The sequence below is a fragment of the Puma concolor genome, chromosome C2 (genome assembly GCF_028749965.1).
Source record: "Puma concolor isolate L17-30 chromosome C2, mPumCon1.1.hap2, whole genome shotgun sequence".
Classification (NCBI taxonomy): domain Eukaryota; kingdom Metazoa; phylum Chordata; class Mammalia; order Carnivora; family Felidae; genus Puma; species Puma concolor.
This window is the reverse complement of record NC_141675.1, coordinates 38,559,617-38,573,586: the sequence shown is the minus strand read 5'-3', so window position 1 is coordinate 38,573,586 and position 13,970 is coordinate 38,559,617. Positions and strand designations below refer to the sequence as shown.

The window sequence follows — 13,970 nt, the reverse complement described above, 5'->3', positions numbered from 1 at the left end:
ATATCCAATGGAATAAAGACAGTCTCTTCAGCAAGTGGTTCTGGGAAAACTAGACAGCGACATGCAGAAGAATGAACCTGGACCACTTTCTTACACCAGACACAAAGATAAACTCAAAATGGATGAAACACCTAAATGTAAGACAGGAAGCCATCAAAATCCTCAAGGAGAAAGCAGGCAAAAACTTCTTTGATCTTGGCCACAGCAACTTCTTACTCAACACATCTCTGGAGGCAAGGGAAACAAAGGCAAAAATGAACTATTGGGACCTCATCAAAATAAAAAGCTTCTGCACAATGAAGGAAACAATCAGCAAAACTAAAAGGCAACCGACAGAATGGGAGAAGATATTTGCAAATGACATATCAGACAAAGGGTTAGTATCCAAAATCTATAAAGAACTTATCAAACTCAACACCCAAAAAACAAATAACCCAGTGAAGAAATGGGCAAAAGACATGAATAGACACTTCTCCAAAGAAGACATCCAGATGGCCAACCGACACATGAGAAAATGCTCAACATCACTCATCATCAGGGAAATACAAATCAAAACCACAATAAGATACCACCTTAAACCTGTCAGAATGGCTAACATTAACAATTCAGGCAACAATAGATGTTGGCAGGGATGCAGAGAAAGAGGGTCTCTTTTGCATTGTTGGTGGGAATGCAAGCTGGTGCAGCCACTCTGGAAAACAGTATGGAGGTTCCTCAAAAAACTACAAATAGAACCACCCTACGACCCAGCAATTGCACTACTAGGCATTTATCTAAGGGATACAGGTATGCTGTTTCAAAGGGACACATGCACCCCCATGTTTATAGCAGCACTATCAACAGTAGCCAAAGTATGGAAAGAGCCCAAATGTCCATCAATGGATGAATGGATAAAGAAGATGTGGCATATATATACAATGGAGTATTACTTGGCAACCAAAAAGAATGAAATCTTGCCATTTGCAACTATGTGGATGGAACTAGAGGGTATTATGCTAAGTGAAATTAGTCAGAGAAAGACAAATATCATTTGACTTCACTCACATGAGGACTTAAAGAGACAAAACAGATGGACATAAGGGAAGGGAAGCAAAAATAATATAAAAACGGGGAGGGGGACAAAACATAAGAGGCTCTTAAATATGGAGAACAAACAGGGGGTTACTGGAGGGGTTGTGGGCGATGGGATGGGTAAATGGGTAAGGGGCACTAAGGAATCTACTCCTGAAATCATTGTTGCACTACATCCTAACTAATTTGGATGTAAATTTTTTTAATTAAAAATAAAATTAAAAAAAGAACATAGCACTCAATAAATAGTAGCTATTATTGCTATTGATATTATTTTCTGATCTGTAAAACAGGGATACTAATATACATAAGATCTGTATAAAAATTGAGGTAATGTGTGTGAAGCGGCTGACACCATACCCAGCACAGAGAACACAATCAGTAACGATTCATTCCTAACCCCTCCTTCTTCATATCTATTCTGTTGGGTTCACCAAAAAAGAAGAACTGTTGGCTCCAGAAAACTGGAGAATGTCAACTTTTTCCTGAGACAACCCCCTCCCCCGACATCCCCTTCCCAATGGCTCAGGAGCACAGACTCATTTCTTAGGTGAGCTCACCATGCACGACTGCCCCAAGGAGATGAGACAGACTCATTTTAATTGGATGGGACACTAGTGTGTATAGGAAAGTATTCACTAGGAACCTCTTAGGAAAGGATTGTATGAATGAAAGAGACACAGCTTTAACCAGCTGGAGGAAAGACACATTGGAGGGGGTATTTGTTGACTAATATAACAGAAAAGTCCAGTGGGCATATCTGGTAAATATGACTGGATCCAGATACTCAAAAGACATTGTCAGGAAATGTGTCATGTTCCATCTCTTGGCTCTTCATGGTGACCCTTGGTAACCAGCTTCACAAATGCAACAGACAGAAGGAACTTCTTTCTCAATAGCTCCAAGAAAATCCCTTAGCCAGAGTTCATTAGACCAACTTGAGCAAGGTGACCAACACTCAGTCGCTGAGGACAAAGGGATGGAGGGTGCTAACTGGCCAGGCCAAGGGGACATATCCACCTTGGAGCTAAGATATATGGATGTTAGGCAGGCAGGTCAGTAACAGGTCCCACCTGAATTCCATGAATTGAGTGAGTGATAAGTAGTTTATCAACAACAACAACAACAAAAACACAGTGCTAAGATTTTTTGAAAAGGCAGGAGTAGATGGTAGAGAAGCAAAACCTTCCACAGGATCCAAGATAGGAAGGCTTCGGTTACCTGGGCAACAGGAGGTCTCCAGGCCAGTGTAGCAGGCCCTAAAAATGGGAGGAACTGGTGTGTAAAGTCTAAGTAACTCACCCTCTTAGAGCTCTAGCCCTATCTGCTTATCATCAAGTGATTACCACAACCCATTACATTAGCCTTTCAAGACAGTCTCTAGAATGACTATGATTCATTTTCTTTACAACATTTTAGAAGATCTTACATTTTCATAATATAAACCAAGAACTGAGGTTAAAGCCAGGCAAATAGCCACCCAACCTTGCTGCTCTGTTTTGGACAAGCCATCATGGACAAGAAGGAGGGCAGAAAGCTGGTTTATTAACCCCATTTGCTTAAGGAGCCTTGTTTCTCAAAGGGTTCTATGAAATTGGGTAATGAAAACAAAAAAGAACCGTAAAACTCACAAGGTTTGTTGATCAGATCACCGTGCAGGTCCCTGCCAAAGTTGGCTACACTGAAAAACGGCCATTTGTTCCTAATTTGGGCTGTCTCATCTCCTGATCAGTCCTCAATCCCTGGCAGTTTTCTAGTTTCCTCCCCAGTTACAAGCTCCCCAGTTACCAGAACAAGCTGTAAGTTCTTCTTATGAAGAACTTATCAAAACCTTCTGAAAAAAAAAAAAAAAAACTAAATAAATTGTAGCCACTGGTCCCTTTTATCCACTGCTTTATTTCAAGAACTTCTGACAGGTTCAAGAGACACAATTTTCCTCACTCCAAAGGCATGCCAACCTGTTCCATTCACGCTCTACCCATCCAGCTGCTTTAGAAGATGAGAGATTGAGTTTGCTTCATTTGTCTGGGCCGCCTTACAGAGAAGTTATATCATTAGCCTGTGACTCGCTAGGATAAGCCAGCTTTCTTCAGCATCTGCAGAGTACAGTAAATGTGGCTTAAATTAAAAATAGAGTGAAGTTCTGACCTGTTTGGCCATGGCTCTACAAAGCCTGCTTTTAAGGATGAAGTGATTCTGCACCAAATCAGCAAGGTAGACAAGAATATTGGTTCTTAACCCTGGTCATACATTAAAATCATTCAAAGAGATTTCTTTTTTAAATAACCATGCCTGAGCCTCATCCCAAACCAATTAAATACAAATCTCTGAGGTTGGGGCCTACGTTCTGGGATTGTCTTTTAAACGTGCAGCCAAGAACTACACAGCAGGGAGGATGCTGGGATTCTCAGGGCATCAGTCCAGGACATCATTTCTGATTCGTCCGCTGGCTGGTGTCACCTGGGAAAAGATGTCTGCAAGCCTCCTAGGAACTGTGTGTCCCATTCATTGTGTCTTGAGTACCTGAGGATGACAAGCTTGTGAATTAAAGGATCCTGAGGTCAGCTTTAAAGGAGGCCAAATCTCCTGGGCTTATGAGAAAAAAAACAAAAAACAAAAAAACTGTCTAGTCACAAAGGAAGACAGTGACTGATAAAGGAAGTTTGTCACCTAAGCTATAAAATATCAGACCATTAGGGTACACTTGGCAAAATTTTGCAGTGACAGCATGTCAGGGCCTGGGTGTTTATTCTTCCCAGACTCTGACACTTAACTTGCTGTATGACCTTGGATCAATCTAGTAACCTCCCTTGTCAAGTTTACCCACTTGAGGAATGGGCATGGCCTTCTTGGCACTTTAAAGATCCTTTATATAGAAATAAAAGGCATTAGCCCTCATCTGAAATCAGCTTTTGATCTATAATGGCTGAACAACAACAACAAAAAAAAAAAACAGGAAGTTTTTCATTTAATGACTTCTTTTTCATAGAAGTTGTTAATGATCTAGAGAGGGGCAAGTCCTCCTAATAAATTCCAACTTTGCCGGCTCCCTAGTCCTTTAGTCCACTATTCCCAGAAATAAGGGACAAAAGTACCAAAAGTGCACAGACCAGTAAAGGAACTGTTCAAACCCCTTCCGTGTGTGGAAGACAAACGCTTTGAAAATTAAGTTGATCAGAGCCGCTGAGAACAGGCATACATTCAGGGTAAATTAGAGATTCAGAAGTCTCGACAATCTGATGAAAAACATAAAAACCCACAAGCTTTGAAAGAGCACCCCAGATCTACAGATATATTCATGTGTTGTCAAAATCTCTCTTTTGTTACAGAGAAACAGGAAATAATGATAGAAAGTGAGACGGAAGAGAGGTTATTAACCATTAGAAGGCCGCTTGAAAATAAAAACTGAACAGTATCCAATGAGAAAGGCCAGAATCAGGACTGATGTACTGATGCATCTTGGCATTTATTCTCTCAGAGTCTTCAGTACTCCTAGGTCAAGTGGCTGAGAAGGTGGACTTAAACTCTTTATGTGACCTCCATTGTCAGAAGGACAGAACTTGCAAGCCGGCTGATTCATTCCTCCCACGCCCGGAACATGGCCCTAGAAGGTATTTGATTCTGGAGAGCACAGTGGGGTTCTGTTCATGTGCAGACAACTGAGAGGGAACACAGGCAATTTATATCCCAATATAAAGTCTGCTGTGGCAAGTACTGAGATGTTGCATTGAGTCTCAGAGGACCGTGTACTTTCTAGATTTATTACCATCAAAATGATCTATTCCTTCCTTCCTTCTTCTATTCACTCTTTCAGAAAACATACTGTATTTCTATCATGTGCTAGGCTTAATGCTAAGTATGGTGGATACAGAGTTTAAAAATAAATTCCCTTCATTTAAGGAGTGTGGTAAGAGTTACGATTAAGGAATGCATAAGGAATGAAGTGCAATGGAAGGGAACCTAACCCATATTTGAGAGTACAGTCAGGAAGGGCTTTATGGGAGTCAACTGAGCTGAAATGAATCACCCAATGAAATTAATAACCCAAAGAAAAAATTAGGAAGATTGCATTCCAGACTGAGGGAAGAATTTATGCAAAGTTCAGGAGATTCCCATTGATCAGAAAAAGTATTCAAGGGGTGCCTGGGTGGCTGAGTCTAAGTGTCTGATTCTTAGTTTCAGCTCAGGTCATGATCTCAGGGTTCATGGGGTCAAGCCCCATGTCGGGCTCTGTGCTGGGCTTGGATGGAGCCTGCTTAAGATTCTCTCTCCCTCTGGCTCTCCCCCGCTCTCAGGCAAGCATGCACATGCAGTCTCTGTCTCTCTCTCAAAATAAATAAATAAACTTTAAAAAAAAAAAAAAGGAAGAGTGTTCCAAGCATTCCCATATGGCTGGAGTGTGAGGAATTTGAAAACAAAGGGAAAAGTCCCTTTGTAGGAACAAGAGGGGTGGATCAAATCAGGAAGGGTTTTGCAGGCCCTGTTAAGGAGTTTGGATTTTACACTGAGGATGACGTGGAACCACAAAAGGTTTTTAAAGAGGAATGTAAATAGATAAGAGCAACAGAGGGAAGGATGGATTGGTAGATGGAGAAAATGGAAACAAGGCCTGTTAGGAATGCTTATTACAGTAAAACTACAGAAGTCCACGGGCACTGGGACAGGAATGAGGGGACGGAGCATAGGGGGCAGAGGAGTGTTGGTGAATCCCTGGAAGTGAAGAGTCAGAGAGAAAGTGGGGCTGGGATGAGCTGCAGTTCCGTGTGGGGCACCTGGGAGCCAGTGTGAGAGAGAAACCTCAGAGGAAAAGCACATTTGGGGAGAAGACACTGAGTTCAGTTTCAGTATTAGTTGCAAGCTGGGTCTTGCCAGCCGGAGACTGGGGACATCTGGGGCTGGGAAGAGAGGCTTGACCAACAGGAGAAACAGAGAACTAGAAGACACAAGATGGAGGGAGGTGCAATCAATCGCCCACAGAAAGAGTGTTGTGAGAACCAAACAAGGTCAGGGGCCAGATCCTCCCTTTGGGAACATAGGGGTTGACAGTAATGGAATTGGTAAAGGCTAATAATGAACTTAAACCCCCTCAAAATGCATAAACGGAACATAGCAGTGTTGGCTACCATTTCTCGGACACTTAGCAGGTGCCAGGCAGCCATGACTGTGCATGAGGGATCTCATTTCATCCTCAAACAATCAGGAAGGTGTTTCGCATTATGACCTTCATTTTTCAGATAAGCAGGCCTGGATTTATAGAGGTTAACAATCTCACCCTGGGTAATACATCAGTATGTGAAGGAGCCAGGTTTTGAACCTCATTCTATCAGATTCGAACCTCTCACTAATGTGTGGTGGTCTAATACCACACACTATTCGCAAAAAAGAAGTTTTCTTTTCCTCCACTCTACCAAGGAAAGAGGTAAAATTTAAAAAGCACAAACGTTAGAAGAATAAGCAATGATTTCAGGGCTAGGAGAAGCATGAAGAAAGATGGGGTTTACTAAAATCACATCACCAACTGCCTCAGCCTCAACTTGCCTGTGCTGGGGACAAAAGGGGACCATCGGGATCAGAGAGATGTTTGTGACTCCAGTCCTCCCTTCCTGCATCTGACAAGCACATGCTGCCATTTTAGTATAGTTCGTGCAATGCAGCAAATAGTCATGCAGGGTGGGTGGGCCAGGGACCAGGATTCTGAAGAACAGCCAACTTCAAGGCAGAGTGGAGTTTTGCCAAAAAAGTGTTCTTTTCTGCAGCAAACCATCAAAAAAGAAAGTGCTGTTCACTTGTTTGACATCAGATAAGATGGTTCTCACAATTTTTTTTTTCTTCTTTCTTTGTTTTTCCTCTGGAAACCTGTATCTGCACGCAGGGCAGTCTGGTCTTGAACCTGGTTTTGTTTTCCAGGATTTGCAGTGTTCGGATGCAGGCACAGCAGGAGCCCACACTCGTCTCGAGAGAGGGCCCTTGAGGGAGACTATGCCCAGAAGCCCCATCCACAGAGTCCCACTAAGGGCTGTGGTTTCTCTCTGATTTCACATGGCTGACTGGATCTCAGCATTTCAGGAACCAACCTTTTACAGCGAGTGATTTTCTTCACTAAACTCAAGACGGGCAAGCTCCTCTCTCTGTCTCTTTCTCTGCCTCTCTCGTCTGTCTCTGTCACTCTTGTGTGTGTGTGTGTGTGTGTGTGTGTGTGTCCGTGCACACATACTCCTCTTCATTTCTAGCAGTATCTTATTGCCTTAGTGAAGAGTGCAGTGAAGCAGAAAACAGATTCAGGAAGTGACAGACGACACAAGCATTTGTCCAATTAGCAATGAGAAAATCATAAGCACCGGTGGTGACCACTCATGTTGAACAGCCAGCTCAGCAAAGAGCCTTGCTCCACATCTCTCCGATGTAATTAGAACCATTCAAGCCATGACTGACCAGCTTTTCCCTGCATTTTTAGTATATTGCAGAGCCTGCACTCTCTTGGACGTTAATGAGGAACATGAAGCCATCAATAGTTTTGATTAAGCCAAAGACTATTGCACTATTTAGATGTACCATATTTCATCCATTCTAAGACATGCCTTTTTCCTCCCACGTTTTAACATCTTTCAAATCAAAATGTGCCTCAGAATCAAGGCAATCATGGTATAGTTGTCATTGCCTCTGCATGGCAAACTTGGTCACAGCTGTTTATATTGTCATCTGAATTTCAGCTGAGTTCAATATGTGGTTGCAAGGACGGGTGTTGAGGTTCAATGCCATTTAAAAGTCTCTCAAAAGATTATCCTACATTTTGGCCTTCAAATAATGAGCTATTGTGTGTGCATAAAGAAACAGAGGAGTGGGGTGTAAATTGACATTTGTGAAGCAAATATTTGTTGTTATAGGAACAACTGCAATTCCATACTTTCTCCCAAAGCAACAACCAACTGCTTTCAAGACCTAAAAAAAGAAGAAATCCACGAGAAATGAGGCAGTTATATTTGCCCCACACCAACAATGCAACTGAAAGCAGTAGTAACAGCAGAATCCCTTGGAAGAGACGAAAGAAATTTCAGAGTAGCAAAGGGCTAGTGTCACAGATGCAAGGGCCACATACAACTACTTCTAGGACATTATGTCAGAGTTTAAAACCACTTTTTTAATCTTAGAAGTTCATAAAATAATGGTGAATCTTATACTGTGTGGTTTCTTAGGTCTGATGAAATCTAGTATGTCCAGAATCACTTTCAACCAATAAAACCCACAGCTACCCGTTAAAGTGCCTGAGAATTTGTAAAGGGTCGGTCTACATCCAAGAAACAGTAGCCACTTTCAGACTTGGATTTGAAACAGAGCTAGGCCTCAGTACCCAAAGGCATCACCCACCCTATCGCAGATGTCATCAGTTGCCATCTCATACCCTATTTCCCCTGCTAACAGAACCCTGAGTTGATTCAAGGATTAGGGAGACTTGTACTTCAGAGGAGACCTGGTTCTCCTCTACCCCAGAGAATTTTCATTAACCAATCACAACATGATGGTCTCTTCTCTTTCCCATTGGTTATTTTAGGGGTGGCATGTAATACAGTTTCGGCCAATGAGATATGAAGGAAGGGAAGAGTGAGGGTGGGATCTTAAAAACAAAGATGCATGAGAAGGAAAAAATAAGGGGTCTTTTCCATCGCTGGGCTTGGTGATGCCTGGAACTACTGCAGCCATCTTGCAACCATGAGGAAGCAACTGAGAGACAAAGACACACACTGAAGATGACAGAGACAGAAGATGGAGACGGCATAAATCCTTGATGACATCACTGAACTACTTTCTTAAGCAAGCCTAAAGACTGGTTTCTGTCTAGTTTCACTGCTTATATGGGATATTAAACATCTTTATTATTCAATCCACTGTCAGTAGTTGAATCTTCTATCACTTGCACCCAAAGTCACATAATTGATCCACCCCTACTTCCCTACTACTGCCATGATACCTCCCTCCCTTCTACACTTCTTGAAATATGAATAACAGCTTAAAGCAACACATATTTATTATTGCACAGCTTCTGAGAGTCAAGAGGCCAAGAAAGGCCTACTGGGTCCACTGCAAAGCTGAAATCAAGGTGTCAGTCAGAGGTGGGTTCTCATCTAGAGGCTCAACTGGAGAAGTTTCCCCTTCCAATTTCCCTCAGGCTGATGGCAGAATTTGTTTCCTTGTGGCTATAAAATTAATGACAGCTTGCTTCTTCAAAGCCAACATTGGAGATAGCAAGACAGTCTGTTAGGGACATGGAATCTTATATAATTGTGGGAGTGACATCACCTTTGCCACATAGTGTAATTCTATTGTATTCTATTGGCTAGAACTAAGTCACAGGACTCACCTATACTCAAGGGAAGAGAATTACACAGGGACATGAACACCAGAAGGCAGAGGTCACAAAGTCATCTTAGAGTCTGTCCAACTTACACGGTTAGTTAGTGGCTCTCATGGAACTGGAGACCAGTTCTATCTTATCCCAGTATCCATTCTCTTTTAGTTTAACTATGAAGTGTCAAAAATATAAGAATACGTTTCTAAAAATGTAGAGTCTTCTGAAAATAGAATATACTGATGCGGAGGTCCTAAATTCTCTGTTACTAGAGATGGCTATGCTTAAGCTGGACCATCACTTGAGGCAGATGTGGCTGAGGGGTTTACCTTTAGCAAGAGTATCATGGGGGAAGATAGGGAAAGGAAGTTGTTGAGTTAGGTGACTTTCAAGGTGCTTCAACCTCACACTTGTGATTCTTTTAGGCACATCATGGAATCACAGAATGTTAGGGTTGGAAGGACTCTTTGAGATGAAGACCCTGCACTTTACAGATGAGGAAACTGAGGTATAGAGAAGTCAATGCTTGCTTCAGTCTCACTGAAAGTTGCTGGTGATAGAAACTGAATAGACTTAATACCTGTCTTCAAGAAGCTTATAATGTAACAGGGAGAATGCAGTAAAAATAAAACATAATACACAATACACAAGTCCTATGATGAAATTATATTTAAGATACCCCATAAAGCCAGATAAAGAAAGAAACGTCAGGAGCAAGACAAGTTGTGGGGGCAGATGAGCGGGTTCGATTCATACTAGTGGACACTGAGTACTTAAGGGACATCCAGGTGATGATGTCTGGTACAGGGCTTCTCAAACCTTAATGTTCACACAAACTTACCTAGAGACTGTTCAAATGCAGCTTCTGACTCAGCAGGCCTGTGGTGGAGCCTAGGGTTCTGTATTTCAAACAAGCCCCCAGGTGATACAGATGCTACTTATCCTCAAAGCATAATCTGAGTGGCAAGACTGAAAAGGCAGTTGTATAATCAGATCTCAGATGTATGATCTTCATTCCTCTCCCCCTCATTCCATTGTCCACTCTCTGAATAGGGACAAGACTGGAGGAGAGACACTGAAGGAATTTCCATACAGGAGCACCTTCACCAGAAGGCCTTGTAACTAGCCACGTTACCTGGGAAGGGAAGATGCCTTTTAGTTACTGCAAAGAACCCATCCACCATTTCTTACCTTCAACTCACATTTGCTAACCCTCCTTTGTGAAGGAGTACAAAAATGAATGACTTAGCCCAGCACTGCAACTATTTAATAATGCAGATCATTGGGGCACCTGGGTGGCTCAGTTGGTTAAGCGGCCGACTTCGGCTCAGGTCATGATCTCGCAGTCCGTGAGTTCGAGCCCCGCGTCGGGCTCTGTACTGACAGCTCAGAGCCTGGAGCCTGTTTCAGATTCTGTGTCTCCCTCTCTCTGACCCTCCCCTGTTCATGCTCTGTCTCTCCCTGTCTCAAAAATAAATTTAAAAAAAAAAAGTTAAAAAAAAATAATGCAGATCATTGTGCCCAATTAGCCAGGAATTGTGGCCTTGAGGACAGGTGATGCAACTGACAGGTTTCAATGAGTGCAGAGAGTGAAAACCAAAAGAAGATGGGGCGGGTAGGGGGGATGAGACATTAAAAGGAGAATCAGGGCTGAATGGAGTGGAGGCCAGAGCTAAAAGACAATCTCCTAAAATGTCCTTTGCCTCTTTCAGACAGCACCTAGACCCACTCCTGATAAGTTACAAATGTGCAGAGTCTATGATCCTATGAGACCATCTTCTCCATCAGGCACTCTAGGTCTAGGGCCTGTGTCCTGTAAGTTCTTCAGAGATCTACAAAAATGTATGAGGCCAGGATGTAAAATCACGGGCTCCCAAATATGAAAAGAAACCAGCAAAATATAAATAAATAAATGTTTATTGCCAAAATACAATATTATTTTAACCTCATTAATTGTTGAGTCTAGCATTCATAAAATTTGATCACATCAAAAAACCACTTGTAAGTGAGTTTTGCTCACCTTGCAAAAACTCCTGAGTAGGCATAATGATTGCAAAGAAATCCTAGTAAATTAAGTATGTTTCCAGTAGCCAGTAATTTCTAAAACATCAGGCAGAAATCTTTTTATTAATATACCAGTAAAATATTTATTTTTTAATGCAGACTTTGGTTGGGGTATATATTAATACATGTAATGTTTTGTGAGATCTGAGACCTGGTACTGACCATAGAAAGTGTCAGTTCTGGGGTGCCTGGGTGGCTCAGTCGACTGAGCATCCATTAGCTCAGGTCATGATCTCACAGTTCATAAGTTTGAGCCCCGCACTGGGCTTGCTCCTGTCAGCACAGAGCCCACTTCGTATCCTCTGTCTCTTTCTTTCTCTCTCCCTCTCTCTCTCTCTCTCTCGTCTCTCCCTGCTCCTCCCCTGCTTGTGGTCTCTCGCTCTCTCTCAAAAATAAATAAAACATTTTTTAAAAAAGAAAGTGTCAGTTCTTTGTGAAAAACTAACTGAAAGGAAGATAGATCCCCAGGTGACAAAAATGGTCTGGGTGAAAATTATGGTATTTCTAGGGTTTCATTCAAAGTAGCCTAATGATAAAAGAAACAAATTAATTCGCCTACTGAACACTTGTATTGACCATCCACCATGTGCCAGGCACTATTCTAGACAAAGGGATGCAATAGCAAACAAGTTAGATAAACCAGCAGATAACAATATACCTTGAAACAGCTCACTAAACAACACTCACCCCACCCTTCTGAGGCAGGGCCAGGCAACCTGACTAAAGAGAGGCCTCCATCATACCATGGGAGGCCATGATTGCTTCCTCAGAGAGAATGAAGAAAATTCCTATTAAGTGCCTACTTTATGGCAGACTATGCAAAGTGCTATCTAATTCATTTCTGTTGAACCTCCTGACAGCCCCATCGTGTCCCTTAGTTCTCACGTTAACAGCAATGAAACCAAGGCTCAGAGTACCTGGCCACCTGCCCATGACCAGATAGCCAGTTAGAGAGCAGGTCACTTGGGATTCAAGCCCAAAACCATACTCCTTCCTTCTGATACCATTCCTGGGGGCCTCTAGCCCTGACCACTTCATATTTGGGAAGTTCTCCAAGCTGGCATGGTAGGTGAGAGCCAGAGACAAGGGGCTGTGCTGTTCATGCTCTGCCTCTCTGTCACCACCTGGGGAGAGGGGCCCCACCCAAGCACTGGCTTTGGCAGAGAACCCCGACAGTGCTAAATGTGCTTTGTCTCTGTGTTCACGTACCAGCCCTTACATAAACACCTCTCTGGCCTAGGGTAGAGTTATCTGGAATCTGGGGACCCCTCCTATCCCTGTCCCCCCCAACCTCTCCAAGTCCTTCAGACGATAGCTGTGGCTACAACAGTGCTTCACCTTGGGCTCCAAGCTTAAATGTCCTTCACATCCCTGGCCAGCGCAGCAGAGAACTCCTTTCCTCCCTCTTGTCATCAGGGACCACAACCGGCCTCTCCGTGGCGGTGTTGCTCAGGCAGCCTCTTGTCCTCTCTCCGCCCTAAGCCCACTGCTTTTCTAAGGTGACCTCTGTGCCTGGCTGTCTCTCAGGCCAGGATGCCAGAAGCACTGGGAATAGGATTTCCTTCAAGAGCAATTATCCACTGGGCCTTAAATGCTCACTTCCAAGCACCCCTACCCAAGGGTCCTCCTCTGCAGGCTGCTGGGGAAATGCTGAATGACCCCCACACCTGTCTTTGGTGTCCCTTAAAAATGAGTGAAGAGGGGTGCCTCGGTGGCTCGGTCAGTTAAGCGTGCAACTTTTGGTTTCGGCTCAGGTCATGATCTCACAGTTGTTGAGTTCCAGTCCCACACCAAGCTGTGTGCTAACAGCTCAGAGCCTGGAGCCTGCTTCAGATTCTGTGTCTCCCTCTCTCTCCTCCCCACCCCTCTCTCACTCTCCTTCAAAAATAAACATTAAAAAAAATTTTTTTTTTAATGAGTGAAGAAAGCAGTCAGCCTTCTGCTTACTTTTCTGGCTTTCATTCCTTATTTTTTCCAAAGTACTTAAGTATGAAGAAAGAGGCAGCAGTAATTACATTTTTTTTCTTCCTGTGTAAAAGCTATTCTAGAAAGCTTGGAGGGTTACACACACCAACATAAACTAACACTCTCTTGCACGCGCGCTCTCTCTCTCTCTCTCTCCTCCCCCCCCCCCCAACTGGCTTTCTTAAGTGGACAGACACACTAGCTCCAACTCAATATCTGTTCTCCTTGTCTTCCTGCATCGTGTCTAAAGCCTCACCTCCAAGCTCCCTCGCGGCAAGGCAGCTGCAACAGAGGCCCCACCTCAGCCCCCAGCTTCCCTTCATCCTGAGAGGATTTTGGACAGGGCGACAGAGATGGGGTAGCCAAAGCATGATTTCCAACAGTGAGATCCATCAGTTTAAAGAGACCCTACAAACCTCATTCCTTTAACCTATTTGGAATTTATTTTTATAAATGATACTAGATGAGAGTCCTCTTTAATTTTCTTCCAGGCAGATAGCCTGTTGTGCTCACGTTATTTATTAAA

At 43.1% G+C, this 13,970-nt stretch overlaps 1 long non-coding RNA gene across 1 annotated transcript; it reads left to right on the top strand.

Moving 5' to 3' along the window:
• The first annotated feature begins 4,103 nt into the window (after positions 1-4,103).
• On the top strand, positions 4,104-8,955 carry LOC147577207 (uncharacterized). Its single transcript, XR_015240024.1, has 2 exons — positions 4,104-4,682; positions 6,979-8,955. It is a non-coding gene; the product is annotated as an uncharacterized LOC147577207 (long non-coding RNA).
• Positions 8,956-13,970: the final 5,015 nt, after the last annotated feature.